This window comes from Coloeus monedula, assembly GCF_965178545.1.
Source record: "Coloeus monedula genome assembly, contig: HAP1_SCAFFOLD_80, whole genome shotgun sequence".
In the NCBI taxonomy this organism is placed as follows: domain Eukaryota; kingdom Metazoa; phylum Chordata; class Aves; order Passeriformes; family Corvidae; genus Coloeus; species Coloeus monedula.
In genome coordinates, this window is record NW_028120818.1 from 62,819 (window position 1) to 87,442 (window position 24,624).

Sequence of the window (24,624 nt, forward strand, 5' to 3'; positions counted from 1 at the left end):
CATGGGCTTTACAAGGGCACCAGGGCCACTTCTTTTGGCTTTGGCACACTCTGCAGTAGGGGACTGATTTCTTTTTGTACTCACTGGAGACCTCTGTGCCCTTTCCTTCCATGTGGCTCCCTGGGCGTGTATTATTGCAAACCCAGAGTTCAAATCAGTCCATATGGTCACCCTTTGTCCTTCAGGGATTTCTAGGCAAGGTCATTCATTCTGCTTTTTGTGCTGCTCTGTTCAAAGCTAAAGCCTGGCCTTCTAGGACCTGGCTCGAGGTTCCCACTGCACACCCAGCTGCCCGTTTCCCATCCGCACCACGCTGCTCCCACCAGGGTGCAGGGCCAGTGCTGGCTCCTGCATGGGATTGCTCTCGAGGTCACAGAGTCTGCCAGAACACACTTGTTCCATGCATCCCAGGCAGTCATGGCACAAAGACTCCAAGCCTTCTCTTAGAAGGGACTCGAACACTTCCCTGTTCCCACCTTGGGGACCTTGAACCAAACCCTGCAAAGCTTTTGCTGCACCTTACAGGCAGGTCAACAGTTTACACCAGGAAAGGAAAAGGAAAAGGGAAAAGAAAAGGAAAAGGAAAAGGAAAAGGTGCCTTGATCTGAGCAGGGCTCTTTCTCTGATTTCCTTTGGAGCAGGGATCAAAGGCTCTCCCCAGAATCCTTCCGTGCTGCCTGCAGGTGCTGCCATCCCTCAGATGTGTTGGAATTCCAGAGGATGAGGCCACGGGGTGTCCCAATGGTGCCTTGGTTCCATGGCCCCGCAGTGTAACCATGGTGTCCTTGGCTCTGCAGTGGCACAATGGACCCTTCATTCCATGAGGCCCCACAGTGTGGCAATGGTCCCTTGAGTCCAGGAGGCCCCACAAGGTCCCAATGGTGCCTTGGTTCCATGGCCCCGCACTCTCACAATGCTCTCCTTGGCTGCACAAGGTCCCGCAGTGGCACAAGGGTCTCCTTGGTGCAGAGACCAGGGCAGAAGGGTTCCACAAGGCCCCACAGTGTCACAAGGATCTCTTTGGATCTGCAGTGGCAGAACTGACCCTGGGTTACACGAGATCCTCCTGTGTCCCAAGGGCTCGTTGGTTCCACAGGGCCTGATTCTCTGACACTTCAAAGATGGTGTTGGACAGTTTCTATTTTCCCGCAGTTTGGTGGCGAAAGGAGCATGCTGGGCAGAGCACGGAGATGCTGCTGCTGTCTGCCCAGGGGAAAGGGCCCAACAAGGCTGAGGGGCTGGGAGGCTGCTGGAAGGGCCGTGCCCCACATGGTGCAGCTTTCCTGGGAGCGAGGGAGGGAACAGCAGCAGAGACACGCACTGCCCCACAGAGCAGCTGGGCAGGGACACTGGGCATGAGGAGGAGGAAATGTCCCTCCCAGGGCAGCGCTGGGGCAGCAGAAGCACCCAGAGGGAGGATGAGCTCAGGGCATGTGTGTGTGCCCAAGGCACAGAGGGTGAGGCTGGGCACAGCTCAGGCCAGGGCTGGCAGTGGCAGGGCAGAGCTGGCGGGGCAGCGAGATGGGAGTGTGCAGCCTGCAGGGACACAGCAGCAGCTGTGGGACAGCGCAGGACAAGCTGTGCTGGACATGGCCAAGGGCCCTGGCAGGGCTGGCAGTGCCCAGGAGAAGCCAAGCCTTGGTGCCCTGGGGCACAGCAGCGTCTGGGCCACCAAGGGCTGGGAGGAGACACCTTGTCCTGAGGCCCTGGGTCCTCTTGGCACAGCCCCAGCAAGGCTGGGCACTGTCAGCCCCTTGTCCTGCCCTCAGCATCCCCCCACATCCCAGTGGCCTCAGGGATCTGCTGGAAGGAGTCCCTGCGGAGCCTTGGTCAGGAATGGCCCTGGGGGCTCCTCAATGCTCCCAGGGACTGCAGGGTTTTCAAAGGACTTTGGGTTTGGCTTTTGCCTGGGAGCCTCTGAGAGCTTTGTGCAATCCTGGCCCCCAATTCTCTGCTCTAATGAGTCCCTGGAGATTCTTTGTCAGTAACAATACTCAGTGGGGCTCATTAATGCTTTCAGATACTCCAGGGTAGTTAAAGTACCTCTTTTTGACACTGACTCTCTGAAAGGTCTGTGAAGTCACAGTCTCCAATTATCTCCTTCAATCAGTCCCTTGAGAGCCTTGGTCATTAACAACAGTTCATTAGTGCTTCAAGGTACTTCTGGTTTTTCTAAGGTACTTTCCTTTTCCCACACTTGAGTCTCTGAGAGGTTTGTGCAGTCATGGTCTCCAGTCATCTGCTTTAATCAGTCCCTTGAGAGCTTTGTACTGACACACATGTATTGGCAGCCACTGAAGGATTGGCTGCAGCCGCCCCAGCAAAGGGGGAACCTTTGGTGCCCGGCCAGGCCGTGCCATGCCCAGCTCTGGCAGCATCCCCCTGGCTCTGGACTCACCTGCACACTGGCCGTGGAGCGTGTCTTTGGAGAAGGTGCCACAATCAAAGGCCATCATCTTCAGCTGCCGCTGGCCAGCTCCAGGAAGAGGTTGTCGGCCTTGAGCTCGGCCTTGGTGGCTCCAGCAGCAGCAGCCCCACCTGCTACAGCTTCTCCAGGGGCTCCTTCTCCTTCCCTGGGGCCACACCAGGCTCTCAGCGTTCTGCCCAGGGCCCCAGCCATCAGTGAACCAGACAAGCAAAACCAGAGGGGATGGTGGCCACCAGGGCTTGCCAGAGCAGGCCTCCAGCTCAGCTGCAGCCCAAGAGCTGCGTGTTCCCTTCTGATGCTCCCTGCTCAGAGCTACAGGCAGGACAAAAGAGTCTGCTTTGCTTTGCCACTGATTGCCAAGAGATGGGTGGGGCTGTTCCCTGCCAGGCCCCTGGATCACACTGTGCCCGTGGCTCTCTGCCATCCTCTAGGGCACATGAACACCCTGCAGCCAAGGCTCACGGAAGAGCTCTTCCAAGGACGGCCTGGCCAAGGGCTGCATGGACAAGCACCTCTTCAGAACATCCTGGCACTCTGGGCACAGAAAGCAGAAACCACCAGTCAGCTGCAGAAGGATCCCGCCCGCTTTGCCCCCCGTTCCCGTGCCCAGGCCATGCTGGCTGTGCCCAGAGCTGTGCCTAAACTTGCCCATGCATTCTGTGCTTTGGAGGGCAGCAGGAGAGCAGGACATGTGCAACTTGCTCAGAGCTGCCAGAGCGGGATGCTCCTGAGCCCGCTGCTGGCTCCCAGCACTGCTATTCCCCCCGTGCCGCAGAGATGAGGGATCCACACAAAAGGAACCACACCAGGAGCCCACTCTTTCATTGCCTGCCAGAAATGGGGCTCATTTTGCTCTGCATTCCTTTCCTAGCAGGTGTTATCTATTAAAAACAAGAGAAGAAAGAAAAGAACCATAAAAAGTATGAGATGAAAACAAAACCCAAATGTGGAGTGAAAAGTCTTCTGCAACTTTGGATTCAGAGAGAATTGATATTTTTCAAAAGACAAATCAGTTATTTACCTTTGTTTTTGTTTCATTCAGTGCTTACATTGTTTCCTTCCTTCCTTCCTTCCTTCCTTCCTTCCTTCCTTCCTTCCTTCCTTCCTTCCTTCCTTCCTTCCTTCCTTCCTTCCTTCCTTCCTTCCTTCCTTCCTTCCTTCCTTCCTTCCTTCCTTCCTTCCTTCCTTCCTTCCTTCCTTCCTTCCTTCCTTCCTCCCTTCCCTCACAAGCCAATTCTCGCCCCATTGAAGGGGTGCAAAGCAGCAGGACCCCCTCCCAACTGGGGTCCCCTCACCCTCCCAAAATGTGGGGACTTCACCTCAGCCCCTCAAATTGCAGGGGGTTTACGGCACCTTCCCCAAATTCACTGCAACCTCCCAGAAGCCACTTAGAGGCCCCAAAATTGTAAAAAAGCAGGAGCCTCCCCAAAAGCAGCTCCTGCTTTCCCTCCCTGAAATGCCCCACTGCAAGTGCCAAAACCACCCCATTCCTCCCAAATTTCATCCCACCTCAATGATGCCACCCCCACCCATCCCATCCCATCCCATCCCATCCCATCCCATCCCATCCCATCCCACCCCATCCCATCCCATCCCACCCCATCCCATCCCACCCCACCCCTCCTGGACACCAATTCCCCTTCTGTGCTTCCTGACTCCCCACAGCCGGGCCTTGGGGCTGACGGATCGAGCCATTTGGGGCTGCCATCGACACACTGGGGCTGGCTTTGAGTTGATTGCAGGCACCCGCTCAATCCCTCCATCCCAAATGGGAGCTTGGAACCTCTCCTCAGGCCTTGCTGTTCTTATGAGCTCACCTCAAGTCCTAAAAGGAGCCCATTCAGAACCTCTCAACATTGCCAGAAACAGCAGCATCCCTCCCAAAATGGGCTCCCTGGCTCCCTGACAATAGGTCCCCCTTCCAAGGAACAGAGCCCCCCTCTCAGAACCTCTCCCGAAGCATTGGGGGGACCCCAAAATTGCCTCAGGAATGGGACATACCCTGACATCCCTTCAGGAATGTGGGATACCCCAGAACCCACTGAGGAACGGGGTCCCCCCGGCCTCATCATGCGCAGCCTTCAGCTGTCTCAGGCAGAGCCCATCCCGCCCTCAGCAGCCCCAGCCCAGCCCAGCCCAGCCCTCCTGGGCAGGAAGCCCCAATGGCCGAGCCGGCCTGGGACACTTGCAGGGATGCGGGGGCAGCCGCAGCTTCTGGGGCCAGCCTGGGCCAGGCCCTGAGCGCCCTGCCAGGGAACCATTGCTGCCCCACATCCCATCTCAGCCTGCCCTCGGGCAGCGGGAAGCCGTTCCCTGGGGCCCGGCCCCGCAGGCCCTTGGCAAGAGTCTCTCTCAGCCAGCAATTGCTGCTCCTCCCTGCTGCGGGGCCCAAGCTGCAAGTTGATTTTCTGCCGCTGGCCCCGGCCCAGCCCCGAGCCAGGGCCAGGACCTTGCCCTGGAGCTCTGCGGGCGCTGCCTTTGTGCGGCCGCAGCGCAGCGGCCGCAGCTCGGAGCTGCCCTTTGTGTCCCCGCCGGCAGCTGCCAGAGCTGGCGGGGCCGGGCCAGGGCCGGGCCAGCCCCGGCCTTCCCGGCTCTGGGACACAGCGGCGGCAGCCCCAGCCTTCCAGCCCTGCACACGCTCCCACACAAGCCTCCAGAGCCGCGGCCACGCAACGCAACTGACCGGCCGCTGACCCCCCAGCCTGGCCTGATGGCCATTCCTCTGCCCACACCTCGGCCAAGCTCCCCTTGGCCACCTCCTGAGCCACAGTGCCACACACAAGTGGCACATACAGCTACAGAGCTCTGCCCACAGCTGGCAGGGAACGTTCATTCAACAGAAAAACCACCAAGAAAAAGAGAACTGCCCCCAGCAGAGCTGTTCCCTCCTGCAGTAGTTACACCTGCACACCCACAGCGCCTGAGACTGCAAGCAATGAGCATTCCCTGGGCACATGTGCAGCCCAAGCAGCTCGAGGACAGCCTTGCAGCAGGACTGCTCTCAGCTGAGCCAAAAAGGCCCCTCTGGCAGCTGCAGGGCCATTGCAAAGGGCAAGGGCCAGAGCCTGGGCCCACGGCGGAGGAAAGGGCTCTCAATTCCCCTGCCCTGGCACCTCAACCCTGTTCCCAGGCTGCTTCCCACACAGGATTCCTCTGCAGGACTGCGGAAAGCTGAGAGGCAGCTCTGGCTTCTCCACTTCTCCTGTGCTAAAGCTGCCTGGCAGAAGAAATGGAGGGACAGCTGTGGTGGCACAATCCCTCCCGGCCCAGGGCCCAGCGCTGGGAAGGTCTTTCCGTGCCGAGGCTTTGCTGCGGCCAAGGAAAGCTCCTGGCTCAGGGTCACCTTTCCTGCTGGGCCAGAGCCCCCGAGTGGCCCAGCAGCAGCAGAGAATTCCAGCACAGCCCCGGCACGGGCAGGGCGGCCCTGGGCGGGCTGCGGGAGCCGGCAGCGCCTGAGCTCAGAGCAGCTGAGCCCGGGGGCTCTTGGCCAAGGCCGAGGCCCAGCGAGCATTTCTCAGCTCGCAGGGCGGCCTGGAAAGGTGCTGGGGGGGATCATTCACCCCCCAGGGGGTCCCAGTGGCTCCCAGGATTTCCATGTCCGTGCTCCCAGCGCTGCTCCCAGCCCTGATCCGTGGGGATGGCAATGTCCCGCTCCCTTCCCGGGGCAGGCTCACACCTGAGCCAGGTGTGCAGGGCAGGACCTTGCCCTGAGCCCAAGCCCTGTCCCCCCTGCAGGATCTGCTTCCCATCGGCCTCTTCCTCCTGTGGCCCCAAGCCCAGCTCGGTGCTGAACGAAGGGCGCTGGGCCGGGGTCATCCCCCGGCGGGGGCTGCGCACCCCCTCTGCCCCCTCCCCAAATTCCCTCCCGGGGCAGCAGGGGCTGCCTCAGGAACATTGTGGGCAGGGAAGAGGGGGTGACACCGGGATGGGGGAGGTCACACACGCTCTGAGGGGACACACACAGCCCCTGGGGACCCCCCCTCACCTTCTCGTGCAGTGCCAGGAGGGTGAACCCCAACATGGAGCCCCCGACCCATGGCAGCATCTTGGGGGTGGGGTCTGGTGGCAGCTTTGGGGGTCTGCGGGAGAGAGCACAACTGCCCTAAAACCCCCTCCCAGCCCCACAGCCATTCCCAGACCCCTCAAATCACCCCACAGCTCCTGGCCAGGAACCCCCCAACCACTCCCTGCATCATAAATGACCCCAAGAACCACAAAATTCTCTCCAAGCCACACAGCCCAGCCAAGATCACCAAAACTCTCTCAGAGACCACCCCAAAAGGCCCCTCCAAGCACCACCAATGCCCTCAAGAGACACAAAAGCCCATCCCAGTCCCCCAAGGAGCCCCCAGACCCCCTCCCACCCCCCATGGCACTGACCAGGACAGGCTGGGGCACAGGAACATCCACAGCCCAGAGCAGCTTGGGCACTTCAGCAGCGATTTGGGCACTTTGGAGGTCACACCCCAAAGGGGGAGACCCAGGCCAGGGACTGGGACAGACAACCGGAATTCCTGGAGAACAGATGGGCTCAGGTGAACATGTTCTGTCAGCACAACTACGAGACTGTGGCCCCAATCTGCCCAGCTTCAGACCCCACAACACTCAGATCCTCCCGAATATTCCCCTGAACAGCAAAGTCACCCCCAAATTCCGGTAAAATGGTGCCGCTTTAGATCTCTTTGTTTAATTTCTTTATTTTTACCCCAATTTTGGTTGTTTCAGTAGGATTAACACAGAAGTTACTTAGGCTGCAGAAGATCTCCAAGATCATCCAGGGTTGCTTGATACCACCAGAAAAAACAATTGGACAGAGTAGATGAAAATTTAGGGTGTAAAGGTCAAAAATCAGCTCTTCCCAATGAATCTCCAATGTTGATCTGAGTCCCAATGGATGTTCCTGCCCCTGCATTCACCCAGGTGCCTACAGGGATCCAGGAGAACGTGGAGAGCACCAGCCAGGGCTCTTCCCAACCTGGATCACAGGGAATGTGGGTCACCAGGGCTCTGCCAAACGTGGCTCCTCTGATGGGAGATGGAGTTGGAGCAGAGGACAAAGCTCTTGCCACAGTCGGGGCACTCGCAGGGCTTCCCTTAGCGGTGCCTCTGTTGGTGTTGGGTCAAGGTAGAGCTCTGTGAGAAGCTCTTCCCACACTCAGGACACTCGTAGGGCCTCTCCCCGGTGTGGATGCGCCGGTGGGTGATGAGGGTGGAGTTTTGCTTGAATCCCTTCCTGCAGTCGGGGCAGCAGAAGGGTCTGTCATCTGTGTGAATCCGCTGGTGCTGGAGGAGATTGGAGCTGGTGTGAAACCTCTTCCCACACTGGGGACACTCGTGGGGCCTCTCCCCGGTGTGGATGCGCTGGTGCCTGACGAGGTGGGAGTTTTGCTTGAAGCCCTTCCTGCATTTGGGGCAGCGGAAGGGCCTCTCATCCGTGTGAATCCGCTGGTGCAGGAGGAGATGGGAGCTGCTCCGAAACCTCTTCCCACACTCGGGACACTCATGGGGCCTCTCCCCGGTGTGGATGCGCCGGTGCTTGATGAGGTCAGAGTTGTACCTGAAGCCCTTCCTGCAGTCGGGGCAGCGGAAGGGCCTCTCATCCGTGTGAATCCGCTGGTGCTGGAGGAGATTGGAGCTGGTCTGAAACCTCTTCCCACCTTCCCCACACTCGTAGGGCCTCTCCCCTGTGTGGATGCGCTGGTGGACGATCAGGTGGGAGCTCCACCTGAAGCTCTTCCCACATTCCCCACACTTGTGGGGCTTCTCCCCATTGTGAAGCTGCTCATGAACCACCAGCTCTGACCTCTGGCTGCATCTCCGGCCGCCTTCCCCGCACAGGGTGGGTCTTTCCTCCTCAGAGCACCCTGGGCTGCATTTGCAGCCCCTCCTCCTGTGGGATCTCCGGGGCTTTTCCTCCCCGTTGGATTCCTGCGCTGCGGAGCTGCTCAAAACGGCCTCTTCTACCAGGTTCTGCCACGGGGATTTGTCCTCCCTGGGCTCCATGCTCAGCTCCTTGTCTGGGGAGGAAGGACAAGGATGAGCACTTTGACTTTACAGGTCCTTCTGCCAAGTCCATCTCTAGAAATCACTGGGCACTGTGTGTCCAACCAAAAATCTGCTCTGAAAAAGCATCTCAGGAGTTCCCCCTCTCTGGCCTCTCTGTTTTGGGGTTCTGGGGCTCCCGCCTGTCCTGGCTGCTGGCGGTCCCTCTTTTATTTGAGTCCCCCTCTCTACTTGGTCCCCGCTCTCCCCAGGCTGCTGGGAGTCCCAGGAATCCAAAAGCTCCCCCCTTTGGTCTCCCCACTTAGGGATGCTGGGGGTTATGGGATCCCCAGGTCCCTTCTCCCCTTATTCTCTGCTTCGGGGTGCAGGGGGTCCAAGGAGTCCCCCCTGCCCCTCTCCAGGCTGTTGAGGGTCCCGCGAATGGCGGCGCTCCCCCCTCTCTGGGCTCCCCACTTTGGGGCCCTGGGGGTCACAGGGGTTCGCTCCTCCAGACTGCCGGGGCTCCCCTGCTCCCGGTACTGCCCCTCTCTGCTCGTCCCACTCTGGGGCTCCCGAGGTTCCCCCTCCGGCTCTCCCAAGGGGTCCCGCAGCCCCCTGGCTCCGGGCTGGAGGTGGCCGTGCCTGACCCACCAGCATGGGGTGGACCTGACATCCCACCACCCCCCACTGAGGCTCTGCCAGCAGCCAGCACAGGGACCCCCCAAAAACAACGCCTGGGGACCCCCCAGTATCCCCTCAAGGGGCACCTACAGCTCAGCTCTGGACTCCTGCAAGATCCAAACATCCCCCCCACAAACACCGGCCCAGGGACTCCCCAGGATATTTGGGCCAAGCTCCCCCTCCCCATCACCTGTGGGATGGGGGGGTCGATGCTCCTTGGGGTGAGGGGCCTGCAAATTCTGGGACCGCTGGACCCACGAGCTCCCTCCTCTTCCTCCACCTTCTTCTCGTCTTCCTTCATCTGTCCTCCTCCTTCTCCCTAATCCCACCTCCTGCTCCTCCTCTCTCCATCCTTTCTCCTGCTTCTTCCCCCCTTCTTGTCTTCCATCCCTCCTCCCCTGTTCCCCAAGCCCCTCACATCCCACGGGAGGAATGGGAATGGAGCCAGGACAGGTCGGGATGGGCAGTGCAGGGCTCTGGGCTGCTCCCACGCCCTGGGGTAACCTGGCCAAGGGAAAAGATGCAAAATTGGTGGGTGGAGATAAAAACTTGGTGTTGTGGTCACCCTGGGTGGGGACTTCCACCCCTCTGGTCTCATGTCAGGATGGAGAGGGGAGCAGGGAATGCAGAGACTGATGGGCGATCCCAAGGGATTTTAGGGGCAGGACGAGGGCTGCTGTGAGTTCTTGTTGGGAGAGGTCAGCCCGGAGACCCCAGAGTGTTCCCAGGGCCCTGGGATGGAGAGTTGTCACCACCTTCTGCTTCAGGTGGTGGTTCTGGAGGGACCTGGGCTCCTTGGGGCTCTTCCTGCAGCCGAGAACTTGTAGGGACCCTCCTCCAGGTGGCTCCTACGGGTGTTCCAGGGGCTTGGGGCTCACGGTGAAGCCCTTCCCAGAGTCTGGGCATCCATAGGGGCTCCCCAGTGTGGATCCCCTGGTGTCTGGGGAGGCTGGAGCTCCTATGAAAGCTTTTCCTGCCCTCCTGGCCCCTGTAGGGTCTCTCTCCTCTGAGATGGCACCTCTGGGCAAAGCTTGGGCAGACACAGGACTTCTCCCCCACTTGGATCCTGTGCTGGGAGATCAGCTCCGTGCTCCGGCCAAAGCTCTTCCCACAGGAGATCAGTCCCCTGCAATGATGGCAACTTTGGGCTTCTCCAGAACCCCTCCCACTCCTCTGGAGGTCCCACCCCCCATCTTTCCCCTCCTCCACCCTTTTCCCATCATCCCCCAATCCTCATCCACCAACGGACCCCACGAAGGGGAAGGGTCCCACTCCCTTTTTCCTCCCTCTCTCCGATATCCCCCTCTCCTTTCTCATCCTCCCCCAAAGCCTCCGTGTCCCACGTACCTGGTTTGGGGCTCTCAGTTCCCTCTCCCACTCAGTCTGGGGAGTCCGATCCCCTTTTCACTGCTCTCCCCCTCTTTAAAACGGGTCTCCCTTCCCCCCCCCGCCCCTCACCCCAGAGCTCCTCGCCCGCGGCCGGGGGGCTCCCAGCACCACCAGTGCCACCAGTGCGGCCCCAGCTGCCCCCACACGCCCCATGCCCAGCGCCGGGCGCTGCCCACAGCCCCAAAGCAGCCGCGCTGTGCCCTGGGGGGTCCCCAGAGCGGCCCCGCCCCGCACGGCACTGGGAGCACCAGTCCGGACCAGTGCGGAGCGCGGGCGGGCGGCATCAGCCGTGCCCGGGCAGGGCCGGGCCCCGCGGGGCTCCCGCCCGCACTCGGCCCCCGCCGGGACAGCGCGGGGGGGCCCGGCCTGGCCGCCCCCACCTCCCCCTCCCCAAATTCCGCTCCGGGGGGCGCTGGCGGCGGGGGGGGCTCAGCTGGGGCCAGAGCTGCCGGAGCCACGTGTCCCCCGCTGCCGGCACCACCCCCTCAGGATTAGGGGTGCCCCAAAACTCCCTCCGAGCTGCCGGATACCCCGCACGCCCCTCAGGAGTGGGGTCCCCCCGGCCTCATCATCCCCAACCTTCGGCTGCCTCAGCCCAGGCCCCATCCCGCCCATCCCCCTCCGCCACACTTCATCCCACCCCCCAATCCACATCCCACCCTTCCCGGGCCCCATCCCGCCCCATCCCATTTCTCCCGGCAGCCGCCGCCGGGACCCCAAAAACCCCGCGTGCCGGGGGCTCCCCAATATCCCCCAAGGGGCATTTGCGACTCACATTTGGAGCCCTGCAAGATCCAAACATCCGCCTCCCCCCCCGCCCCACCAAACCCCCTTCCCCCAGGAACCAACAAAGATATTTGGGGCTCGGTGCTGGAGTCCTCCAAGCTCCAAAAATCCCCTCTCCCAAAAATAACCCCAGTGACTGCCCAAGATATTTGGGGCGAGCTGTCCCTACCCGGTCACCTGCGGGATGGGGGGAGCCGAGAGCTGCGGACACAGAGAGCGATGGATGCACGTGGAGGCTCCTCTTCCTGCCTCCTCTGTCCTGCCTCTTCCTCCCGCTCCTCCCCTTTTATCTCTCCTCTTCCTCCCGCCCCTCCCCTTTTATCTCTCCTCTTCCTGCCGCTCCTGCTCCTCCATCCGCCCTCCCCCCTCGCTCTTCCTCGTCCTCTCCTACCCCTCCTCCCGTTGTTTGTGGCTCCCATCCCGGCTTTGTCTGGCATCAGCCCTGGGGCCGTCCCGTGCTCAGCAGCAGCAGCAGCAGCAGCAGCATCCTGTGCTCTGGCAGCACTCGCTGCTCCTTAGGGAAGGCTTTGGCATTTCTGCCGGGCACAGACACTGAAGCTCACCCCGACCTGCCCCGCTCCCATTGCTGTCCCCTGGGCGCTGGGCAGCTGCTGTGCCAGGGCAGCCAGAGACACAAAGGAAGCCAAGTCCAGCCCAGCTGCCCGGGCTGATGCAGACGAGCCCCAGGGCCGAGGTCCTGCAGAGCCCCACGGAGCCCTGGGCTCCTCGCTGGGAACGGGCTGTGCTGCGGCTGCCACAGCGGCCACAGCGAGTCCTGGGGCTCCCCCGGCGCCGCTGCAGCAGCACCCAGGTTCCACCTCCTGTGCCAGGCCCTGGCCAGGGGCCATCAGATCCATGGGCTCCGTTCCGAGGGGGAACACAACAACAGTGGATCGGATGCAGCCCCCAAGGACCTCGAGCAAATCGTGCAGGAACATCCAGACCTGGACCTGACGTTTGCAAAGCTGCAGCCGGCAGAGTTCTGTGGCGCAGGAGAGCCGGCACGGGGAGAGGAGACCTGCAAGGAGCTGCAGGAGAAACACCCTGAGCCTCAAAGGCTGCCACAGCCTGAATCTGTGCTGGGGAAAGTTCTTCCTGTCCGGGAAGAGATCCCGGGATGAGGCAAAAGCCAAGTTCATGGCTGGTGACACGATTGCCGTGCAGGGAGGGCAGAGGAGGGACTGCGGGCGGAGACTGGGAGCCCGGGAAGGAGGGAGGGGTGGGGAAGGTGTTTCTTTAGGATTTGTTTTAGTTCTCCTTGTCCTGGTGTGATTGGTTTGGAAATAAATTCCATTAATTTCCCCAGCTTGGGTCTGTTGTGGCCCTGGCAGTGAGCAGTGAGTGAGCTCTCCCTGCCCCGATCCCAGCCCACAAGCCTTTCCTTCAGTGCTCTGTGTGCTGCAGCTGTGAGCAGAGTGCCAGAGCGGCTTTGGTGGCCCCGGGCACCCGGCCAGGGCCAGCCCAGCGCAGCGGTGCCTGCAATTCATTCCCTCGGCTGCAGCGCTGAGCGGCCGCAGGGCGGGTCCGGCTGCGCGGGCAGGCGGCTCCAGAAGCACCAACTGCGCCCCACGGGACAGGAGGAGGAGGCAGGGGGTGCCGGGGGAATCTCCTTCCTCCGAGCCGGCAGGGCCAGGCGGGAGAGACTGGAGAGAAGGAAACGGAGAGGAGGGACGAGGCTGGAGCTGTGGAGAGCTGCAGGGATCCGGGGCAGCCGGGAATTTTGTTTTCCAAGTCTCTGGGGCGAAAGGAAGCGCTGTGAAATCCGTCATGGAAAAGAGAGGAGAAATAGCGATTGATGGAAAGCGACACCCCTTGGGACTCAGTTTCTCCCTCTGCATTGCAAAAGCTGACAGACCCCGAGTGCCGACGGACACCCGTCCCCGGCGTCACGGCCCAAGGGATCGGAGCTGCGGCTGGCGGGGCTGGAAGCTCCGTCCAGCAGCTCCGCTGCCGCCCCCAACCCTCGGGCTGGACCGTGGGGTCTGGGACACAGCCCCGTGCTGGGGGGCGGCAGCGGGAGCCGCGGGGCCCGGCCCGTGGGGGCGGCCGGGCTGGAAAAGTGCGCGGGGCCCCAGCGCGGTGTCCCGGTCTTGTTCCTCACCTTAACACAATGTCTTCAACTCCCTGCGTGCCCTTCATTTAATCAGCATTTCCTAAATGCTGACCCATCCCATCATCAGCTCTACCCGGAACAGAATTTCCCAGGCCATTCCAAGTCCTTTATAGTTCTGAAAATACTGGGGCCAAGCCCTACCCGTGATTTCCCCCACCCCCGCCTCCATGCAGACCTTGTTGTCACCCAGCACCAGGATAGTTCCCACTGCCCCAGGTCTGCGTTTAGCAAAGCCAACAGTACTTCTACCACTGCTTTCTGCAAGACCCCAATTGAGTCTTTACATTTCAACATAACCAGATGATGTCTACTTAGCATGAAATGTAGTTCCTGTCCAAGAGTTGCATGTCCCAAGCAATTTCTTAGCAGAATAAATTTTAAATCCTTTGGGTTTAAGTGTTTGGAAATCATCTGCTAGCGTATATAGCAACTTCACTGCATTCTTATTTTCATTATCTCTGTAGAGCTAAGGAATTCCGATTATGAGAGGCTCTATTCTGTAAGCTCATTAAAAGTTAATATCCACCACAACACTGTCTCTCTATTTCATTGGTTCTTTGCAATTGCTTAGCAAAGATAACAAGCACCAGGCTTTTTAAGAGAGACACACACACACTTTCTTACATAGAAAGACACAATCTTGTTGCCACCAAAGCACTCACACAGGTGAAAGTCACAATTTTCCTGCCTCTTCCTTCCTTTCCAAACCAGTGCAGCATGAGAGAAAGCAGCTGTTTCCCGAGGCCGATGGGTCACAGACAGGTAAGATGACATTGAGGCTTGTTCCTCAGAGGCAGTCAGCAAGCAGCAGATGATGATCTCAAGGATCCAGGTGACACCATCACCCTCTCAAGGGAGGAATCCTTTAAGCAAGCACATTGCTCATCACTTCCATCCTGCTTTGGTTTAATGAACCAGCTCTTCCTGGCAATGAGCAGCAAGGGGATCTAATTTGACTGTTGCTAACCTTTTACATTTTATTCAATCATTCCATCAGAACAGGCATTTTACTTTTGTTTCAGTTACTCCAGAGGACCTTGGCACAAAGCAAAATGAAGTCAAATGAGAAATAGCTAGCTTAAATTTATATACACCAACAAATCATGCTGTGTTTCAACAAGTGTAAGAGAGACGTGGGACTTTCCTTCCCTCTGAGCAGCTGCAAGCATAAAAAAAGCAATGATGCAACGTTCATTAATAAAACTTTCTTAGAAATCTCTTCTTATGGACAGATTCAACATCTGCAGGAGATACCCAAAACACACTCATTGTGCTGCACTTCCCCTTTTCCATTCACGTGTTATATATACTGAAAATATGTTACCGAGTAGCTATGAACACACCATGCTCCCAGATTTTCCCTAAGTAAAACATGTATCTGTGTATGTTATAAACGATCAAACACAAGGGAGAAAAGCCTGGCACAGGCACTGCAGCAAAGGAAATTCATCACATTACAGATCTCCCCTGATACTGAGATTGGCCAGGACTTTCATCAGTGATGGGAAGGAATTTCTCATCTTCCCATTTTACAGCACCTGAAGCAAGAAGGACCCAACACCTTAAGCGGTGTCCAAGATAGCACAGAAATTTAAACAGAGCCATTTACAAAGGGCAGCAACTCATCTGGCCAGTTCCCACCTCAGATAACTATCTGCAGAACCCAGAGCAACATAATACTCCAAGGAGCAGTGAGATAGCCAGAAGATTCTCAGCTCAAGAAAATCAGGCAAGAACAGGATGTTCCTTAGCCTGGCTAACCCAGATAACATCTCCCAGCCATTAGCATGAGATGAAACAGAAAGAGAGAGGTTGAATCACTTGCAGTGTACAGATACTGCCCGAGGGAAATGTGACAGGTGACCTACAACATAAAAAATGCACTTAACTGTAAAAACTAGGAAGTGAAGGTAAAAATGAGAAAAATTAGAAGCTGTTCTTGGATATGCAGTAAAAAGCACACTGACATCATAAACGGGAGAAGGAACACAAAAGCACCCAGCTGTTCAAAAGCTGTGCTATTAAGGTACAAAGAAATCAATGTTTTTTTAAAGAAAAAATCCCTCACAAGGTGAATGAGCTCAGTAACGCTCATACCAATATTATTTGTTAGAAAAATCATCTGCTCCAGTGCCTGAAGCAAAAGGTTTGCCATTTATTCCATCATTCCTTCAAATCCAGGGATTAGTGAGAACTTCTTAACAAATTCCTGCCTTGCCTTATGGTCCTTCAGCTTCACCAGGGCCAAAGCTTGCTGCTCAGAGTCAGTACACAAATCCCTGTGGTGTTACCATCCTCTCTGAGTGAGAAAAGCACTCGAGATGGTGAACAAAGAGATGGGGCAGTTTCCTGATGCCTGAGAAGGATGTTCTTAAGATAAACAAAATTGCCCAATCAAAATTTATAAAGAAATGACATTTATTATGCAACCGAAATATCGGTTTTAAAAGCCACGATGGAGAAAAGCAGCTCCGAGCCTGGGGTCGGAGCTGGGTGAACACGCATAGATCTGATCTCTGTCGCACCAGACCTCCCAAGTTCACGGATGCTGCTTTGGCTGGTCCCTTCTTATACATTTTTTGGGCAGAGTCCGAATTAATTCTATTCTTCTCGTCATTTTAGCATATTCATGAAGTTTTCTTGTCCCAGAGTTGGGCTGCGCAAAGCCTTTCCTGGATCCCAGGAATTGTCCATCCTGGGTGATGAGTGGGCCATTTCTGCTGATGAATGGGCCATCTCTGCTTCCTGGAACAGTTATTTTTAGTTCCCGGGATGTCCGATTCCTTATCAGATGAGATGTAGATATCAGAAGGTGGCAATCAAGTCGTTATGGTGCAAATGTCCCGGTGATAAGATCTAACCCCACCTGGGTGGAATCCTCACTTATTGTGAGAGAACTTCTTTTAGTGTTGTGAAATTTTTCTCTCAGCCGGGCTGGTGAAGGGATTTTGAAACTCGGTCTCTGTAGGGTCTGATTACACTCCAATTTTATACATAATAGCACGAATTACATACCTTATTTATAACGTTCTCAACTCAGTGGCACAAAGTCTGCTTTTGTTCAGACAGGAATGAAGAGGAAAAATGGCAGAAATTCATAACAGGGACGATGAGGAGAAACATTGGGCTGTGCACACATTCAGTCCAAGCAACATCAATGCCAGGTGTGGTTTAAAATTCACGTTTGTGCTTTATTAAAGCCACGCACTGTATTTATGGCTCTCAGTGAATTCTGTATCCAAAAGGGACACGTTAGATGATTCAAAATTAGTTGGATTTCTTTCCTTCTCCTGTAGCAGTGCCAGTAGGAGAGGTAACAAAGGCAGTTCCCTGGCCTTCAGACATTGCACAGAAGTGGGATCCATAGATACAAACTCAGGCAGCCAAACTGCAGGTATTTCATTCAGGGCCTAAGACATGAAGCTAGGCTTCTTTTAATAAATCACGGACAGGGATGAGCTCCTGACATTAATATTGCACTCCTCCCTCTTTCTGCTGAGACAGTCTGGCCAACACGAATATCCCTAATACAGATCCAGGGCTCTGGTATAACAGCCACCCCAAAAAGCCATAGTTCCAGCTACCTTTCCTTTCTTTGCATCATACCAGGAGGAATCAAAAGGAATGAAACCTATTTCATTTATTATTACAGGTGAGAACCCCTCTAAGGACATAGGAAGAGAAGTTGTAGTTTGTAACCTTGTTCTCCATCTAGAAGTAAAACAGGGGCTGGTGTGAGGCAACGAGGGCAACAGAGAAAATGCTGAAAAGAAACTGAGGAATGTGAAGCCAAATTTTCAAGCATTCCAGGCAATCACACCACTCAGGGACAGTCTACAGCTCAGCAAATCACATGCTGGAATGCAGTGGAGTATGGAGTAGGGCAATAGGGAACTGCTGAACAAAATAGGTGCTACAGCCTCTTGTGCTCAGGCTCTTAGCCCAAAGTATGTTCCAGCTCCAACTGAAGGGCATTCTGAACCAGAAGAGCACTGACCTTTTTGATTTTGGCAGTTCACAGTTCTCAGACAGCAGAACGTCTGTGGCTCCTCTCATCATTATTTTTGCTGTTTTCACTACTGGCCATCAAGTTTCCTGCAGTAGCCATCCATGAACCCCGGATCACTACTACATTAATAACACAGAACATGGCTCTCAGAGTGCATTAGTGAGGTACCAAGAGAAAACCCAAATGATGATCCTCCTCACTGAAAAGGTAACAGACAAAAAAAATAAAAGTGTGAAAATACTTTTTAAAAGATGGCTGAAATGAGGCAAATTCTTAAAATTAAGTAAATGTCCGAAATGAAATTTAAGCAAATTTAACTGTTGCAAAGTATTCTGAATACACATACAGTACAATATACTAGACTCCAGAATTAGAAAAATTTCCAGTCATGGAAATATGGGCAAGGGATATGTTTATTTGGAACAATGAGTTCAGTAGAGGTCTCTTTGCTACAAATATCTTGAATTTAATTCTTCTGCCTTGATACAATCTCCTGAGAAAATAAAAAAATAAAATAAAAATCCTACAGGAAAAACTTGTGTTGGATGCAATCTCTTCACTCATACCTGATACAAAAGTCTAATTTATTCTCTTGATTTATTGTCTTAAGGAGAATGAATTAATTATTCTTCCACTCAGAAGTCTATGGCATCAATCCTTGAGTTGAATCAGAGAAAATTCAATCTCTCATGAGTTCCCACTCCATTTACTTTTCCTGTAAGTGTTCTGTTTTGTTGAAGTGAAAGCTCCTCTGGACTCAGGCCCAGAGGGAAGCCAAAGCACAGGGGTTGAATTAAAACCTTTGGACAAGCTGAGATACATGAAGTCACACCAAAGTGAAATAGAAATACAGATTTTTTAACCTTTAGTAGAAATATATGCTAAGTGCCTTAAACATTGAAAAGCTGCAGCAGAGACCTTAAACACAGTTCTTACTGCAGCAGGGTTACCTTTTCACAGAATTCTTTACTTTAGACAAAATATGGATAGAATGACACTGTTCACATTTTTTAGATAGAGCGTTCAAATAAACAATAAGAGCTGATAGAAACTGCATCCACAAATCTGTGTAATACCTGTGTAACACTGGTGTGAGGCTTACGACTGTTAGAATTAGACCAGGATCGGTTAAGAAAAGGAAAACTGGAATCGTGTGTTACTCTTATTGGTCAATTAACAAATATAATCCACACTTCTGCAAGAAAAAATATAGAGTCTAGAGCATATAGAGCATATAGAGTATAGAGCACATAGAGCATATAGAGCATATAGAAGAAGAAGAAGAAGCTGTTTTGCCTGTTGTTGCTGTTGCTGCTTGCCTTTATCATGTAACCCCCTTTGAACTCTGCCTTCAAGAAAGCTGTGAGACTATGAAATACAGAACTCAGCAGAACAGCAGCCTCCTCTGCTCTCTCACCCTGGTCCGGGAAGGAAGGGTACCCCGTCCAAAGCTCAACAGCGCAGAGCCCCAAGGCTGCTGTGGGCAGCAGGGCCCAGGGGCCGTTCCCACCCGCAGCGCTCCTGTCCTGGGCTGGGCCTGCACAGGGGCTGGGGCACCATGGCTGGGGCAGCGGGGCACAGAGGGGCCACGGAGCCGCTGCCGGGGCTGACAGCAAGGCCAGGGACACACAGGGAATTTCTGGGCATTGCCTGCACTGGGCAGGGCTGAGTGTGGGGAAGGCAGAGCTCAGCTGGCCTCGGTGGCTGCAGGAAAAGCCGAGAGCCCGAAGAGCCCCCGTGGCTGTGCTGGAGAGCAAGGCTGGAGGAGGGAAATGCGGGGCTGCTGCGGGATGGGGAGGGGGATTGAATTCCAGCAGGCACCGACGGGGGGCTGAGAGACTCAAGGGCTCCTTGGCCTGAGCCTGTCCTGGAAAGGTCTCTCAGCCCTCTGTGCCCATGAAGGGCTCCAAGGAGGAGCAGAGCTCATCTTGGCAGGACCCTCATGGAATCCCTGAGGGACAAATGCCAGTGCCTGCCCAGCCTTCCCAACGTCCCTGACACCAGAGGCCTTTTCCACATCCCTCGGTTCCAGGTCAGTGCCCAGAACACAGCACAGGCCTGTCCAGGTCCTGGGGGCGATTCCCAAGGGAGGCAGCTGTGATTTCTCCCCACAGACCCACCACTCCGGTGTCTCTCTGTGCAGCCCTTGGCTGTCCTGAGCACTTTCCCTGGAGCCTCCCTGCCCTGGACGTTTGTCTGCATGTAGTTCTCAGCACAGCCCAGCAAAGAATTCAGGTGCTTTCCCAGAGGACATTACTCTGGCAGTGAAGTGGCCTCAGGGCACAGTTTGTGCCCCTGGAATTGTGCCAGCCCCAAGTGCTGCTGATGGTGTTTGTGCTCACTCGGGTTCATCTCCCCACACCCACTCGATGCACTGCTGAAGGCTCCTCAGGACACAGCAAACACGGACTGCTGGCCTGGTCACTTGGTGTCCCTCCGTGCAGGGACAAACAACCTCCTGCAGGGGAGGGCAGAGGCCAGTGCTGGGATTGCTGGTGGCAGGGGCTGGTGTGGGACACTTGCCCTGGGCACCTTCCCAGGCTGTGCCCGGAACAAAGGCACAGCCCAGGCCCTGCTCTGCTGCTCCCTCAGGTCCATCCCAGGAGCTCTGGCAGTGCCAGGACACTGCTGCCTGCCCCCCCTGCACACTCCCCCCTGCCCCTGGGCACTGGGGTTTGCTTTGCCAGGGCATTCCTGGGGCACATTCCTGACAGCAGCTCTGGAGGAGAGCAAAGCCTTCCTGCCCTGGCCCCAGGAGATGCCCTTTGCTGATGGAGCTGCTGTGCTGGAGCCCGGCTGTGTCCCAGCAGTGCCCGTGGCCTGTCCCTGCCTGTGCTCACAGCACGGACACGCAGCAGGACAGTGACCGAGCTGCCCAAGCACTCCGGCCTTGCACCCTCAGAAGGGCTGGGAAAGGGAGTGTGGAGCTGGGAAGAGCAGAGGTGGGAAGAGGCTGGGCCATTGTCCCTGGCTGTGCTGCTGTGCTGGGAGTCTCTTCCCTCCAGCTCTGCCCACAGGCACTGCCCCTGCAGAGCCAGAGAAGGGCTGAGGAACAAACCTTGGACACAAAGGTCAGGACAGCCCCTTGTTTTGATTCAAATGCACAGGGAAGAAGCCTCCTGAAAGTCTTTGTGTTTCAAAAGAAAGGTAGATGTTCATGTAGAAATGCAAGGAGTAGTACTACAGTACTTTATAAAAAGCAGAATAACACCAGAAAAAGAATAAGAAAAAGCACCAATGAAAATATGGACAAAGAGGAAAAAAAAGGCCCGGATTGTAAAGTTACATTCTGAAGGTTCTGGAGCAGGAAAGAGAGAGATTATTGCTTCTGAGAAGCATCCTAGTCATCATTTTCCCCGCATGGCAGAAGGAAATAGAAAGATTTTAACTTGTGAAAAGTATCCAGTCCTCACTTTCCTCAGGGCATCCCTGAGCTCCTGGTTCCTCAGGCTGTAGATGAGGGGGTTCAGGGCTGGAGGCACCACCAAGTACAGAACTGACAGGGCCACATCCAGGGATGGGAGGAGATGGAGGGGGGCTTCAGGTAGGAAAACATAACAGTGCTGAGGAACAGAGAGAGCACGGCCAGGTGAGGGAGGCACGTGGAAAAGGCTTTGTGCCGGCCCTGCTCAGAGGGGATCCTCAGCACGGCCCTGAAGATCTGCACATAGGAGAAAACAATGAACACAAAACAGCCAAACACCAAACAGGCACTGACAGTGATGAGCCCAAGTTCCCTGAGGTGGGATTTGGAGCAGGAGAGCTTGAGGATGTGTGGGATTTCACAGAAGAACTGGCCCAGGGCATTGCCCTGGCCCAGGGGCAGGGAAAATGTATTGGCCATGTGCATGAGAGCGTAGAGAAAGGCACTGGCCCAGGCAGCTGCTGCCATGTGGGCACAAGCTCTGCTGCCCAGGAGGGTCCCGTAGTGCAGGGCTTTGCAGATGGACACGTAGCGCTCGTAGCACATGATGGTGAGGAGGAAATCCTCTGCTGAGAGGAAGAACAGAAAGAAAAACACGTGAGCAGCACATGCTGAGTAGGAGATGTGGCTGGTGCCCCAGAGGGAATTGTGCATGGCCTTGGGGACAGTGGTGCAGATGGAGCCCAGGTCGGTGAGGGCCAGGCTGAGCAGGAAGAAGAACATGGGGCTGTGCAGGTGCTGGCCGCAGGCTCCGGCGCTGATGATGAGGCCGCTGCCCAGGAGGGCAGCCAGGGAGATGCCCAGGAAGAGGCAGAAGTGCAGGAGCTGCAGCTGCCGCGTGTCTGCCAATGCCAGCAGGAGGAAGGGGCTGATGGAGCTGCTGTTGCACATTGGCTGTGTCCGGGCATTGGGTTCTACCATGGAGAAAAACACAGTGAAGAGTTAGAGGAGATCTGTAACCACAACCAAAGCCATTTCCCATCCACCCTCCCCTGGAACACACACAGACACCCTTTTGTGTTTAAGAGTTCTGAGGTTTTTTTTTCTAACTCCCCCCATATCTCTCCTGGTATTCTTGGGTATCAGAAATCCTCAGCATTTCTGCTGCCTTCAGGGAGAACAGAGCAACTTTTGCAAGGCAAGATGATGAGTGGAGACTCAGGGGAGGTGCTCTGTCATTCTGACCTGCTCAGATTTTCTCAGTTTCACTTCTCTCAAATGTAGAATGTTCACCCTCCCATGTTTCCCTTAAAGATCACCAGGTGCTGCTGGGAGCAGATGGATCCACCACAGACACCCAAATGTCCGTCCCTCTCTCAAGGTCTCAGCACCACATTCGTGCCCCTGGCTCATTTCACCAACCCGACAGCATTTTCACACTTGTAGCATCTCTGCTTTTCTCCTCTCTCTGGGCCTTTCAGATAACACAAAGATGCTCCAGGACACGTTTGCATCCTGGAGGAAACTCCCAGCTTGGAAGGAAACCTCGGGGAGAGAGCCAAGAGTCCCAGAGCGGGCACTGGATGAAGGGAGATTGAGCTGCTGCCCTGGCTGCACTGACAGCCCTGCCCACAGCCGGGCACTGGGGCCAGCGTCACCCTGAGCCAGCTGTGCCCCCTCCCAGAGCCCCCAGGGCCGGGCAGCTGCTCCCAGCCCTGTGCTCTGCAGAGGGAACTGGGCCCGGGGCTGCAGAGCTGCCCCACGGCTCTGCTGCAGCTCTGCCTGCCCAGGAGGGGCTTCACGCCTTGGAGCCCCGGCCCTGAGGGCAGAGGCTTGGCTGGGGGGCACAGGAGGGAGGGGGCTTCTTCAGAGGGAGGGGCTGCACTGGAGGGGATCCTATGGGGATCTCTAAACTCTCCCTGACACATTGCTGGCTTTGTTTTCTCTCCTTCCCTGATCTCCTCTCTGCTTCCTGGGGATTTTCCTCCTGGAGCTTTTTCCCTCTGCCTGATCTCTCCCTGCCAGCACTCACAGACCCCAAATCTCTGTGCACTCTCCTTGGCCCTACAGAAACCTGCCTGTGTGCAGGGCACTGGCTGGGGCAGGTTCTGTTTGCAGCTTGGAGAAAGGACAGCTCAGACTGAGCCTGAGGGGTCCAGCCAAGGTGATGCTGGTGCTGTCCATGGGCACGGGAGTGGCTGAAAGCACAGGAGGCATCTCCTGTGCACCTGCTGATCACTGAAAGGAACAGTTTGGATGTCCCAGGGACCTGACAAAATTCATCACACCTTTAATATTTATCCGCCCTCCCCACCATTCTCCAATGGCAGGAAACTGAAAACAAAGTCTCAGGAAATTTCCTCATTTCTATCAAAATCCTTGTATTGGAAATATTCTGGGAGTGATCAGAAACCCTCAGCCCGTCAGAGGCTCATGAGCATTTCACCTCCCCTGCACTCGAGATGCTCCGAGTTGTACTCACAGAATCCGTAGGCAGGGGGATGCTGCAGCTTTAGGAGATCCCTCCAGGAGCTGCAGCTGCCGTGTCCTGCAGCCAGAGGCTTCCTGTGCCAGGGGCTGGGAGTGATTCTCCGGCAGTCACTTCCCAGCCCCTTCCCAGCCCCGGCTGAGTTTCAGCCCTGTGTGCCTCTGTGCTGTGCCCGGGCTGGCTGCAGGCAGTGCCCCAGCCCTGCTGGGCTGTGCCCAGGAGCTGCTCCTGGCCAGAGCTGTCTCTCTGCAGCGCTGCCGCTTGCCAGGAGCTGCCTCTGTGCCAGGAGCCCGGCCCAGCTCAGCAGCACACACACAGCACAAGGACTGCAATGACCCTCTCGGGCCTTGCTGCTGAGGCCCTGAACATCAGTCCCTGACAGGGACTGGCACAAACCTCCCAAGAATTCCAGCCAGAATTGAACTTCAAAGTTTCTGGAAGTTTTCATGGGTCCCAGTGAGGGACACGACTGAGAAAGTGTCCCCAGGCTGCAGTCAGAGCAGAGAACTGGAGGCAGGGATGACAGGGGGACAAAGAGAAGCCAATTCTTGGTGCCCTGGGGCACAGCAGCATCTGTGCCACCAAGGGCTGGGAGGAGACACCTTGTCCTGAGGCCCTGGGGCCTCCTGGCACAGCCCCAGCAAGGCTGGGCACCGTCAGCCCCTTGTCCTGCCCTCAGCATCCCCCCACATCCCAGTGGCCTCAGGGATCTGCTGGAAGGAGTCCCTGGGGAGCCTTGGTCAGGAATGGCCCTGGGGGCTCCTCAATGCTCCCAGGGACTGCAGGGTTTTCAAAGGACTTTGGCTTTGGCTTTTGCCTGGGAGTCTCTGAGAGCTTTGTGCAATCCTGGCCCCCAATTCTCTCCTCCAAGGAGTCCATGAGGAGCCTGTGGTGGGCATGGAGCTCAGTGGGACCCATTGATGCCTCGACTGTGGAAATCATGTTTTTACTAGAAAATCGACATAATGTGAACCAGCCATAAAACAGAGGAACCAGAGCACGTAAGACAGAAGGACTTGAGCACCTACACAGGGGAAGAGTCCATGGGGAGGTTGTGAGAAAGGAACAAGCAGCACTGGGGAGGATGTGAATGAGGAACAAGCAAAGGAAGAAAAGGATAAGAAAAGGCAAACTGAAGGACAGTTGTGACATACACGACAGACAATGTGACACACAGACAAGAGCCAATCACAAAGCATAAAGCAGCGTGTGAAAATAGCCCTTAACCCATAATAATTATGCACGATCGCATGTAGGGAAAGCAAGAACTGTATATGAGGGACAGTAGGTCATCAATAAAATGGCTTCTGCCTGATTCACACCGAATCGTGTAGAGTCCATTGTTTGTCTCCGCAGCCACCAGAAGAAACAATTGGACAGAGCA

At 55.9% G+C, this 24,624-nt stretch overlaps 1 pseudogene across 1 annotated transcript; it reads right to left on the reverse strand.

The window, feature by feature from the left end:
• Positions 1–20,735: 20,735 nt before the first annotated feature.
• LOC309585595 (olfactory receptor 14J1-like) lies at positions 20,736–21,703 on the reverse strand (annotated as a pseudogene). Its single transcript has one exon. The product of its transcript is annotated as an olfactory receptor 14J1-like (transcript).
• Between the last annotated feature and the right edge of the window lie 2,921 nt (positions 21,704–24,624).